This window comes from Macaca mulatta, chromosome 7 (assembly GCF_049350105.2).
Source record: "Macaca mulatta isolate MMU2019108-1 chromosome 7, T2T-MMU8v2.0, whole genome shotgun sequence".
NCBI classification, from domain to species: domain Eukaryota; kingdom Metazoa; phylum Chordata; class Mammalia; order Primates; family Cercopithecidae; genus Macaca; species Macaca mulatta.
This window is the reverse complement of record NC_133412.1, coordinates 114,646,932-114,661,026: the sequence shown is the minus strand read 5'-3', so window position 1 is coordinate 114,661,026 and position 14,095 is coordinate 114,646,932.

Sequence of the window (14,095 nt, the reverse complement as noted above, 5' to 3'; positions counted from 1 at the left end):
ATTTAGTAAATATATAGGGAAAAAGATGAGGAAATTAAAACAAATAGAATAAAATATTTTTGAAAAGATGTTTAACTTTATTAGTAATCAGATCAACGGAAATTAATACAAAATGTTCCTATTCTCATGATCCAGATTGGTAAAAGTTTAAAAGTCTTAAAATATCAATGTTGATAATGACATAAAATATTGAGAACTTATTTGGTTTATGTGTGAGTGCCAACTAGGACAATAAGAATCTAGAACAGCTTGAGTACCCACAAACCTTGTCACTGAAGGCTACAGTTCTCTTTGTATCTAATTAAACTTGAAAGGCAGTCTAAGCCATAAAGGCTACAACTCTTAGGTAAGTCCTAGTGCTGAAGCAAGCCCAAAGACTGGACTGACAAGGCATGCCACCTACTGAAACACCATCTGGGTGGCTAAGGAAGTGCTGGCATCACCCCTTCCCTAACCCCAGGCTGCACAGATGGTGGCTCCAGAAGAGACTCCTTCCTTCTGCTTAAGCAGAGGAGAGGGAACAGTGGAGAGGGCTCTGTCTCGCATTTTGGATACCAGCTCAGCCACAGCAGGATAGGGCACTGGTCAGAGTCAAGATTAAGAATCATTGAGTTATGGTTCATATATACCAGTATAAATCTGATATGGGAAAATTTAAAATAATATTTCAGATACGACATAGCAATGAAAAAAATATGCAATGGAAGAATTAGAATACTTGGGAGTGGACTCTTGCATATACTATACTAAGTGATTGTATGGCCTTAAATAACTTCCTTGAAGTAAACTCAACCTGTGTTTTCTTACCATTTTCATGAGACTACTGGATTTTTTTTAAGAAAAACATTTAAAATACTTTTTATAATAACGACAGAAAATAGCAAACAACTAAGGATAAGTCTAAGTAATTTCAATAAAAATAGTACATTAATTTATTAAAAATTAACTTCATTTCACACCCTCCCCTAAACAAATAGTCTTCTGGGTGAGAAATAATACATTTATCAGAATACAATATAGAATATGCTTAATGATCTTGATGCAGGTAAAAACTTATTTGAAACTTTATAAAAAGTAGTAAACACTAAAAAATTTGCAAATTAGACTAAGATTAAAAGAGAGACTCTGTATATCCGAAGATATCATTTCGAAAGTGAAAATTTAAGCCACCATGTAAGAAATTACTTTTCAAATGCATATTAAGAACTTCTAAAATTAGTAAGAGAAAGTCAGAAATTACTAAATAAAAATATTGGCAAGAACTTAAATAGGAATACAAGAGAATATTCATGTGGTCAAAAGATAAGAAAACTCATCAAATTTCACTAGACATCAAGAAAATACAAATTAAAGTTACAATGGGAAACCACTGCAAGTTCGCCAAAATGATTCGGATTAAACAAGGGCAATGCATAGTTTTAGGGAGTAAAGTAACAGAAACTCAGGCACTGCTGATGGAAGTTTAAATTGTGCAGGGTACCTGGGAAACGAGTGTGTGGGCCATCACACAATTGGTTGAGAAGTTTGGAATTCAAAATCTCCTTGAATTTTTCTTGCTAATAGAAGAAGCAATCTACTCCTCCCTTTCCTTGAAAGTCTTGGCTATGGAATTTGCCTCACAGCAGGATGCCAGTTTTTCTCAGAACACAACCTTCACCTCCTCCAGGTCCAAGAGAATTAAACCCCAGGACAGACAAAAGCAAAACACTAGAATTGTATGGGAAGGTATTACCTGGGAAGATTTCAGATACAGTGAAAAAAGACATGGGACTTTATCATTTTGTATTGGAAGGAGGCTGGGGATTGTTACGGATTTATTGTGACCCATCCCCAAAAAACTTATGTTGAAGTTCTAACCCTCAGTACCTCAGAATGTTATCATATTTGGAAATTGAGCCTTCATAGAAGTAATCAAGATAAAATGAAGTTGTTAAAGTGGGCTCTAATATAATATTACTGGATATCTTTATAAAAAGAGGAAATGTGAACCAAAGAAGACAACCATGCACAGAGGGAAGATAAAGTGAAGTCAGAGAGAGGGAAGATAAAGTGAAGTCAAAGAGAGGGAAGATAAAGTGAAGACAGAAAGAGAGAAGATGGCCACAAAACTGGCATGATGCATCTAAAGGCCAAGGAACGCTAAGAATTGCAAGCAAATCCCAGAAACTAAGATGCAAGAAAGCACTTTCCCGTAGAGCCATCAGAGAGAATGTGCTCTGCCAATACCTTGATTTTGGATTTTTAGGTTTTAGAGCTGTGAGAAAATAAAGTTCTGTTATTTTGAGCCACTCAGTTTTTGATACTTTGTTACAGCAACCTTACAAAACTAATATAAGCAACATATATAGTGATGAATTCTATGGGAAGTAGATGAAGGAAGATTGAAATATTAGATTAGATGGAGTCAAATTCATGAGTACACACACCTGGGATTCAGGACTTAAAACAGTAGCTTGAGCAGTTGGAAGTAGTATTAATAATGCACTGAATTGATTAATTGATGCCTGGACTGATTGATGGTCTCATAGTTAATGAGGGTAAAATGCTAGATGTTCCACTGTCATACTGGAAAAATAATCTGAATGCTTAGGAAGATGATAATTTTTGAAAGGATTATGAGCAAATTGCTTTACTACTCCTTCAGTATACTCTTCAGTAAGGATCAGAGAATATTCTCTTTGCTAGGCTATTATAAAAAGCAGTCATGAAGGGTTCTTGATGAGTACCATGGTAGCTGTCCTGGTAAGCTAGAGTTGACTATGGGGGATGCCCTGATCTTAACGGAAATAATGAGACCTACAGGGATAAAAATAGATGGAGACAATACAGTAATTAAAATAAGCCATAGGAACAGAATAGTAGCCTATTTTGATTTGTTGGGATTTTTGGCACTGACAAATTGATCATGAGATCTCCAGAAAGGAGCAATGATAGTTAACTTATATAGATATATTGATTATTGATTATATTTTGTTACATACTTTACAAATTACCCCAATATTTAGCAGTTTAAAATAACACATTTATTAACTCATAATTTTTGAGGGTCGGAAATGTAGCAGCAGCTTATCTGCATGTGTCTGTTTTCCACGTCTCTCATGAGGTTGCTGTGAACATGTCAGCCAGGAATGTATTCATCTGAAGGCCTGACTGAGGCTGGAGAATCCACTTCCAAGATAGCTTGCCTACATGACTATTGACAGAAGGCCTCAGTTTCTTGACACTTGGGACTCTCTATAGGTTACCTGAGTTTCCGTCATGACATGGCAGCTGACTTCCCTAGAAGGAATAATCTGAGAAAGTCAGCAAGGAAGAAACCAAAACGCCTCTTATGACCTCGTCTCGGAAGTTATATCTTATCAGTTCTGCTATATATTTTTTTCATTACAAATGGAGTCACTAAATACAGCCTATAACCAACAGGAGGAGAATTAGACTCCATCTTGATGGAAGTATTGGTACATTTATTTTGTAGATAGACACCTAACTTGAGTCTCCATAGTGTAAATTCAAGGATTTCTGCTGAGTTTTTGTGTGTTCGTTCACAGACTTGAAGCCTTTTGAGTAACTGGAAGAACAGAGTACTTTGAGTAAAGATCCTGTAACAAAACCAAGGGGTGTGTGTGTGTGTGTGTGTGTGTGTGTGTGTGTGTGTGTGTGTATTTTTTCATTCACTAGGGTGACTGCGCACTGAAGAAAGGGAAACGAGGAGACTTTCAGGAGGACAAGAGATATTGGTTCTGATCTCCTGCTAATCCCCAAAAACTCAAAATGACATCATGGTGTACTGTTCAAAGTGCTGGCAAAGGAGGGCTGGTGATACTAGACTTTGTGTGTCTCCATTTTACTTTTTTTTTTTTTTTTTTTTTTTTTTTGAGATGGAGTCTCGCTCTGTCGCCCAGGCTGGAGTGCAGTGGCACGACATTTGCTCACTGCAAGCTCCGCCTGCCGGGTTCACACCATTCTCTTGCGTCAGCCTCCAAAGTAGCTGGGACTACAGGTGCCCGCCACCCCTCCCGGCTAATTTTTGTATTTTGTTTAGTAGAGACGGGGTTACATCCTGTTAGCCAGGATGGTCTCGATGTCCTGACCTCGTGATCCGCCGGCCTCTGCCTCCCAAAGTGCCGGGAGCACAGGAGTGAGCCACTGAGCCGTGACGTCCCCATTTTACTTTATGGAATACAAGGCTGACGGGGCAGAGCTGCCCAGGCCATGCTTTATTTTAGCAGAGGTGGAAGTGTTTATTCAGACAAATGACAAGAATAGATACCAACAGATAAAAGTACTGGACTCTGCTAGATACTTCCTGATTGATACTTCTGACCCACCAGCACTCTGCTTCATTCTGGTTTGTGCCTGGGGAGGCTTTAACTTTAGAGATTGCATCAGCAAGCAATTGCCCTCTGGATCCCAGTTAGATTTAACCAATGGCAAGCACTAGTGAAAAATCAGCGGGTGATAGGAAAGTAAAGTTTAGATATTTATTTTCCTGAATTCATGTTTATTTCTCCATCTTTTTTCTCTTTCTTCAGATAGGCAGTGGCTGGTTTTCATTATTGAAAGCCAGAGCTGCTATAGTTGTAGCACTCCCCCTGGGTAACTAAGGTAACTATTCCCTATGGATAATCAACTACACTGGGATACGTTGAATTTGAAAGGTGACTGTCTTTGGTAGGTGAATTTGAAAGGTAACTACCTCAACAGACAGTTAGATACATGGTTTTGATTTTCAGTTGTGATATAAGACCTGTTGAAAAAAATATGAGTGTTATCAGCTTAATGACGGTAGTTAAAAGTCATGCAGGATGATGGAGGATACTCACAGAAAGTGTACACAATGAGAAAAGAAGGAGGCTGGTAGCTGACACTTGGGGAAAACTCATGGGCTATTTAGGGGGTAAGTCCAGGAGCAAGTAGTTGCAAAGGAGTTTAAAAAGCCTTGACTAGAATAATAAAAAGAACCAGTGTCAATATATGCCAAAAGAACATTTCTAAAATAAGAGAGTTGTCAGTGTTGTAAAATGAGATAGAAAGTAGGATAAGAACTCAAAAATATTCAGTGAATTTGGAAGGAAGAACTAGTGAACTTGGTAAGCACAATGTCAAAGAATTAATGGTGGCAGGACACAGAGTCCAATGGTTTGAGATAAAGAGTAAATAAGTGGTGAAAAAGTAAAAACTGGGAATGTTTATTTCATGAGTCTTGTATGTGAATGGGAAGAGAAAAGACTGAAACTAGAGGACTGAGAGATTCATTTGAGGGGTGGTGGTGCGGGGGGATACTCGTGAATGTGTGTAAAAGATAGGTGGGAAGAAATAAAGAGGGAAACGTCTATGGTACAAGAAATGGCGCTTTTAATTGAATTTCCTATCCTCCATTTTTTAAGAAACATGCATTTCCGTCTCTTCAGTTCTCTGGTTCATAGTATCTGTATCAGTGGCTATTGATTTCTTTGTATGTGATTGGTTTATATTTTGACTATAAACACTCTCCACTGGTTTTTACTATCCATTTATTATCTAGGCATTCAAGCCTGCCTAATAATCCTATGCTGGATTAGTTGAGTCATGTATTTGATATCTCTAAATTTTTGGTAAAGTAGACCCAAATTCTCATCCTAAGCTAAAATAGCAGGAGAAGAGGGTTTACTACTTAACAACGGTGAGAACCAATGCCTCTTTTTCTCAGATGAACTTTAAGTGATATTAATAATCCAACTATTCATTAGAAGAGACAAACAGACAATCTATGGTATAAAAGAAAAAAATTATTCTGACACATTAAAACAGTAAAGAAGAATCTAATCAGGACTATTGCAATAGAAGTCAATTCTACTGTAATAGGGAAGAGAGAGTGACTCCAGCTCCAAATACAGCAAAGACAGCTGGAGATTCATAGCCAAGGAGCAGAATGAGGAAATTAGAGGATGCGAAATTATTATGAGGAGACATCAAGAATAACAGATTCTTACTGAAGGCAGGCCCAAGTGATCAGAAATCAAGGGTAGGGGTTCTTGCTAAACTGCTGTCGCGATATTTACCGAAAACAGACCTAATTGAGAAGAGGGCTTAGAGGAACCTAATTTAGTTTGAAGAAAAAGATAATCTTCGTCAGGGATGATGGTGAAATAAACTAGTTGAAATGAGCTGATTCTGGTTAAAAACGTATCTGCTAATGGAAGGCAGGCAATTTTGTGCTGTCTAATATTTTATGATTGAATAATATGAAAATTTATCTTGTACCAAAAACTATAATATTATGATCATAAGAGTTCATGTTTTCAAAGAAACAATAAAATAAAATAACATCCAATGCATTGTCTTTTATTATTTAATAGATTAAATGGAGCTATGTGAAAAATTAAGAACCACATTGTTCCTTATAAGAAATTCCCCCTCTCATACAAACTACATAGATAAGCCATTTTTACAGGAACCTGTTCAGCTGTTTTTTTCCTTGCTTGCCCATTGTTTACTATTATAAATAATAAAATAGAAATACTTTAAGAGAGTAAGTCACAAAGGAAATAAGTGCAAAAATTCAGTCAAATAAAATGGACTTTTCTGGTTATCTTAGGATGCTGTTTCTTTCCCATATATTATTTGGTGATACGGAATATGCAAATAAGTTGTTTAAATAATTTTGTATTGAATGTATATCCTACTGCTTAGAATCCTGAGAAAGAAGGTCTCAGAAGAAAAGTACTAGAAGGTCTCAGAAGGAAGAATTATTAAGCAATGGAACTTACTAGTTCTTACTATTGTTCTGTTTCTGTTAGACTTAGTAGATTACAATAGATTTAATAACCTATTTACTTGACTGTCAAATGCAAAAAGCACAGAAATAAGTTATATATTTTTGAAGCTTGGTAAGGTAGACAACTTTGTTCTTAAACATTTTTAGTATGACATTCATTAATTGCTTTGAAACTGAAAGATAGTAGGAACTAAATTAGCCTTTACAATTCTGATTAAGAAAGTAGTGTCTGTAATTCCAGCACTTTGGGAGGCCAAGGTGGGCGGATCATGAGGTCAGGAGATCGAGACCCTGTCTCTACTAAAAATACAAAAAATTAGCCGGGCGTGGTGGTGGGCGCCTGTAATCCCAGCTACTTGGGAGGCTGAGGCAGAAGAATGGCGTGAACTCGGGAGGTGAAGCTAGCAGTGAGCTGAGATTGTGCCACTGCACTCCAGCTTGGGCGACAGAGCAAGACTCCACCTCAAAAAAAAAAAAGCTATTAAAGTCAGATTAGCTATAACATCTATGAGTATTTTTCTACTTATGTATGCAATCATTTATGTACTTCAGTGTAGGCAAAACAGTTAATAAAAATATTAAGGGATCTTTTCATAGGGAACTCTTCAAAATCTGTCAACTTTTTATGTTTTCCAATTAAAAAACACTCCCCTCTGGCATTTATATTTCTTTCTTTTCCCATGAAGACCATATTGCATTTTGCAGAATTAAACCAGATGTCCAGTAAAAGGAATCTATCACCAAATTTAACTAGTGCATTCCATAGAAGTCTTTCAATTTCTACATGAAATTTTTATGAAGTGTTTTTCCTTCATACCCTTATATAAATTAGCACAGACCCTGAGGCCCAAAGTTTGAAAAATGTTAGGCCAAACATAAAAAGAACCAGGCCATTGAAAGATAAGAAGCATAAAGTGAAGACATAGCACTAATCTATACTCATGCTTTCAACAAGCATTAATTGCACTGGCTCATATGCTAGTCATGATTATGTTTAGAAGTAGTTAGAGAAGGTTTTAGACTGAGACAGGATTTAAAAATAATAATTCTATTTAAATAGCTAGCCCAAAGCCTTCTTAATGTTTATTGCCATTGCTTTTTAATGTAAATTGATAATTTAAGTAGTTAGCCTCCTTAGCCAGTTCCCCAGATCTGGTTTTTCTCTCCACTGCAAATCACTGACTTTTTTTCCCTTCCTCCAAGTTTCCTTATGGAATTAATATTTATAGCTCTGATGGTCTATGAGGGCTCTGTTGAGTCAGTCATTTTCTATCTTCATTTATTGCTGGGTGCAGCTTTAGAAGGTGAGGGGTTGATCAGGTTAGGATTTAGTCTGAGAGGAATTTCTAATCATAGATTTTCTTTAAGAATACAATATGAGAAAGACATTAATAATAAAAGTCTTTGTCCCCTTTGCATTTGAAAATGATACTGTGACTGGCATTATCATTCTAGGTTTTGGGGTGTGGCTGAAAACCTGGAGCCTTTTGCAGCAGCTTTCTGTATGCTGTTAGAATATTAAAGAGGACCCTTTGGTCTACAGCTGCTGATACAATTCACTAAGCCTAATGCAGCTTGGAACTGTTTCCCTTTTCTTTTTCAGAAATTAATTCAGAGCATAGAAAGGCTTTGAGAATGAGCATATGTTGGTGCACACATGCTAATACGAAATCAATGAGGAGCCTTTCATAAGTAACAGAATTTGACTCAAGATAAATTACAACAAATTTATTATCAGACACTAGGGATTACAAAGAATTCTGTTTTTAAAAGTTTGGAAAACCTGTGTAGTAGTCAGGATAACCCAGACTGCAAGTCAGGAGCTGATGACTAGTTTCCATATTCATGTTGGAAAGAGAAGCCGAAAACCTTCCTGTCTTTTTGCCATGATGATTGAGATTAAAATTCTATGGAGGGAGAGAGATTGATTTGCCTGTTTTGTGGCACAGTGAATGACAGCTCTACCAGAACACTGTGGAATTGGGAAGGGTAGTACTTAGGATTAACTAATACTAAAGAGAATAGAAGGTACAAGCAGTGGGCTATTGGTCTTATTACGTTACTGCTACTGGTCGTTGGATAATGTGGTGCAGGACTGAAGAATTATCATTATGGATCATGTTTTAGCTGTTTTAATATTTAATATTATCAATATTTTTCTATTTTCTCTCTCTATTTCTTTTTCTGTCTCTCTCTCTCTTGCTGTCATTTTTTTCCTCTCAATAATCATTCATTGGATCATTTCATAAGACAACTTCTGGGCAAAAGCATTTTGAAAATTGTAACTGCTACAGTCTGAATGTTTGTGTTCCTTCAAAATTCGTATGCTGAAACCCTAACACCTAAGGTGATGGTATTAGAAGGTGGGACCTTTGGAAAGTCGTTAGGTTTATATTAGGTCATGAATGTGGGTCTTTATGATGTGATTAGTGCTCTAATAAGAAGAGGAAGAGATCTTTCTCTATTCATAAGCGTGTACCCAGGAAAGGCCATGTGAGGACACAATGAGAAGGTGGCTATCTACAAGACAAAAAGAGGGCCCTCACAAATAACCCAACCTGCCAGCACCTTCACCTTGGACTTAACAGCCTCCAGAATGGTCAGAAAATAAATTTCTGCCAGTTAATGTACTTAACCTATGATATTTTGTTATTGCAGTCCAAACTAAATAATACAGATAGGTTCTAAGAAAGGGGCTATTATTATATTACAGTTTGCTTTGTACTTCCAGTTAGTAGACTAGCATGTCCACATTTGCCACCAAAAAAGGAAATAAAGCTAAATAATACAGAGTCTAAGAAAAACATTATTATTATTATAGTTTGCTTTGTACTTTCAGTTAGTAGACTAGCATGTCCACATTCACCCAAGAAAATGAAATTAGTTCCCAATGTGAGTAAATCAGAGAAAAACAATATAGGGATGACAGTCAAGTTACCTATTTTCCTAATGTCCTTGTTTACTATTTCAATCTTTTAGTAATATTAATAATATCAGGAAGTGTCCAGGAATTACGTACAACATTCTTCACTGAAGAACACCTGTATTTTACCTTCAAAGACTGCTATTACATTTAGCACTCTTCTCTTTTGAACCACAACCTACTCAAGGTCACAAGTTTCAAGGACAGGAAAATTTATGCTCTTAGTGAAATGCCTTCCATGCAAATCTCACATAAAATTATTTTTTTCAATTTTCAGACTTATTGTAAGCATTAAATAAAGGACATAGAATACTGAAGAAGTTACCAATTTTCAGACTTATTGTAAGCATTAAATAAAGGGCATAGAATACTGAAGAAGTTAACACCAAATTTCTTTTTGGGGAGATATGTTTCAGAGTTTCAAATAGAGAACAAATTTTCCTCTTTTTTAAATTAAGTTATCTTAAGGCCTCTTTTGCGAGGAGCAGAAAGTTGATGAGATAAAGCAAACTCTAAGTGAAATAAGAAATTGAATGCACACATTAATTTATTGAGAAAACAAATTACTGATCACCTTGTAGAGTTTAACCAATAGGCTTTTGTGGAATGATAGACTTTTGTGGAAAAAAGCTAATACCAGTTGATGGTGGTGATGGTGGAGACACACAATAATCTAATTTCAGCCAAAATATTCCAATGGGATTGATGAAACCTACTGTATAGATTGGTTGTCACTGAGGAGCGTACCAGCACACATGTAATGAGATTAATAGTACAGAGATTATCAACCAGGTAGATTGAAGCAAAAGAACATGAGATTCAGTTGAAATTGGGAGAAATTATTTGCATGGTTTGTAAAGTAAGCTTCCACAACAACACCATTTTCCAAGGGTACTTTCTAATCTCTGTTTCTGTGAAGCTTCAGTTTTAAGGTCAACAAAGTTTCAAAGGCTCAAGTATTATTTCAGTGGAAATAGCAACCTCTCTTTTCTGGTATGACATGTCTGGCCTATTATTGTGTATTTAACATAGAAAATCACATTTGAGGTACATGCAATTACCTAAGTAGTAAACTCATTTGTAAAATGAACTTTGTACTAAAGAGAGAGAGAGATTTATACCAATTTTCTTTTAGGTAAATTCTAAAAATGAACAAAAGATTCTGAAAGAAAGTAAGTATAAATCTATTATTTGATTTGGTTTTGTGCTTTAGTCAACTGTAAGAGAATCTGTAGTCCAGAACATTAAATCAACAAAAAGACAAAAAAAAAAAAAAAAAAAAGGCTGTAAAAATAGACAACATATACATGTTATTTGAAATCTGGTGATCTTTGGCCCCATTCACGTCAATCTAATTCTGTAGGACTTTTTTTGACATTATCTCCTTTCCAAAGATGATCTGCTTCTGAGCAATCACTAAAATCTTCAGCTTGAGATGTCTGATTGAGATAGTTTTCCAGTAATCTGAGGATGGCTTATGTTTCTTTTATTGAAAATTATGAACCCAAGGATTAAGTTTCTGGAGTTTTACTGATACCCTAGTAGCTGACATTACCTGATGTGGTCCTTCCAACTGTGTTTCAAGAGCTGTATTTATCTGTATCTCTTCTAGAAGACTAGATCTTCAGGCTTTAGGTCATGTAAGAGTTGTTTGGTAGGATGTTGAAGAAAAGCTGATGATCAGATATGGTATATTGCTTGTATGGTATTGGTATAACCAATATCAATATATGTAATGTATTGTTTTTCAGTATCCATCCACGTTTGTGTTGAGCTGCCCTATTCCTTAACCATGAAGAAAGAGCCAGTTAACCCCAGAAGTTGATTCTGTTGTTAAAGTCCATGGCTTTACTTTACGACATGGAAGTTTGAGTGTCTCCAAACTTTGCTGGTTTTAGTTTGAGAATTCAATTATCTGACATTTTGCAGTGATTGAGGGTGATAAGAAAGTGAAGTTTCTGAGTTTGTTATTACAAAGTTATTGCAAAGCTCTTAATAACCATCTCAGTAAAACACAAATTTAAGCTTTTATTTCTTTCTTTATTTGCTATGATCAGAGTGCAGATGTTTGCTAGGTAGCTTTCTGGTAAGGAAAATTGTCACTCTATCCTTAGGCTCAGCAGACAATGACAGGGATGTATTCAAAACTATTTAGGGTTAGTCTTATGAAACATTTTGGAAATTTTAAAGAGGCCTAGGATATTGGTATCTTGTTAGTGCCTTATTTTTATCATTTTTGCAAGATTATACTAGTGATGGGTGAGTCAGGCACCAGAGACTTACTCAGCAAATTTTATAACGTTCCCCACCAATATTCATTGAGCCTATTGTCCAATTTGTACTTTATTTGGTAGGCAATTTTATTTAAAATTTTGGATGATTTCTTTTGAGTTACTTTGGTACTATTCAGCAGCTATTTTGAAAGTGCCAGAAATTATCATCATGTAAATTGCAATCAGACTGTTCAAAAAATCTTTTTTTTTTTTTTTTTTCTGCATCTAGATCACTAGCAGTCTATATAGCCTCTTTGAACTTTTCCAAAGTTTTGGTCTTTTTAGATGTAGTGGGAGACAGGATGTTAGGAACAACTGCCTGCCTGTCATGCTGATCAACTTGGGCATTTCCTTTAGCCTTCCTATTTTCCTTTTATACATGTGTTCCCACCTTTATACTAGCTGTCTTCTTAGGAAGCAATAGAACACTTTGCAAAGTGCTCTATAGCTTCCTACGAAGATTCTAAGAAAAAAACTATTTAATTGTTGACCATTTAAATTAGGTTCCCTAGTTAATGTCAAGAACACCCACTGTTTCCAAAGCATTCCAAAATTAGGTACTGCCACAATAGCATGTTGCTACCAATTTATGTGTTGATTCTTCTATCACTAGCCAACTGGCAAGCTCTGATGAATGCAATGAAGTTACCATTTCTGCTGATGTGTGCTTCTGAAAAACAATAATTTTCTATAGTTGAATGGACTTCTAGTTTGGTGACAGAATTTGAAATTTTATATTTCAGTCTTAAGGTATGACCTAAGAGCATAGGAGATTAGATTTGGGTTTTCTAGAAAGGTTTCTAATAAGTTTCCTTAGAACAGAGTTTACAAACAAAAGCTAATATTAACTTTCCCCTTATGGTAATACAAGGAGAATAGCAAGGTACATTAATAATCGTCTTGGGCTGCCATAGGAAAACACTTGACTAGAGAGCTTTTTTTTTTTGAGACGGAGTCTCGCTCTGTCGCCCAGGCTGGAGTGCAGTGGCCGGATCTCAGCTCACTGCAAGCTCCTCCTCCCGGGTTTACGCCATTCTCCTGCCTCAGCCTCCCGAGTAGCTGGGACTACAGGCGCCCGCCACCTCGCCCGGCTAGTTTTTAGTAGAGACGGGGTTTCACCATGTTAGCCAGGATGTTCTCGATCGCCTGACCTTGTGATCTGCCCGTCTCAGCCTCCCAAAGTTCTGGGATTACAGGCTTGAGCCACCGCGCCCGGTGACTAGAGAGCTTAAACAGAAATGTATTCTCACAGTCCTGGAGTTTGGGAAACCTCAATCAAAGGGTCACCAATTCGGTTCGTGGTAAAGGCACTCCTTCTGGCTCGCAGATTTTCAGCTTCTCATAGTGTGCTCACGTGGCCTTTCCTTAGTGCGTACACAGAGAAAGATATTTAAGTTTTGTATTTTTTTAATTTGCCTTAGCCAGTGAATCACTTCAGGATAAAATTATGGAATCTTCATTTCTTTTGGAAGTTTTTTCATACAAAAGTTTCAGACTATCGAATGTTTGGAAGTTTGCTCACTTTTGCTTCAATTTCCTTCCTATTAAAGTTATCTAAAGTGACCACTAAAACTGTAAATTATTCTGGTGAAATTAGGCCATTTATAAATATAAGCAAAAAAGTGACGTTTACAGCACAAAAAAACAGGAGTCTGTGCTGAACAAAGTGTGTCTTTAGGCTGAGATAAACCTATGAGAGTCTGGAAACACTCTGTCAGATTTTTTTATTCATTTTATACGTGGGGTTACCACTAAGGACTGGCCATTTTGTGTTGCAGACCCAATTAATCTGCAACTTCTGATAGACAAGAAATTTTCAGATGAGATATTTCCTTTAACTAGACTTTCACAAAACAAGATAAGACTGAGGAAAGTTTTCATAAATTTTGGTAGATGTACCTATCCAATAATGAAAGGTCTAGAAGAGACTGTTACCAGTTAGTCTGTGAGATTAGTTCCAGAGATGCATTTATCACAACCGTGTATATCTTCCATCCTTGGATTTGCTCTTATAGACTCAAAACAGAAAGAGACAAAGGCAGACAGACAAACAGAAAAGGTACTAACTTCCAGAGTTACAAGAAAAATTAAGACCAAGAAAAATTATTTTCAAGTCTGATAAAATAATCTAAGGATCCCTTA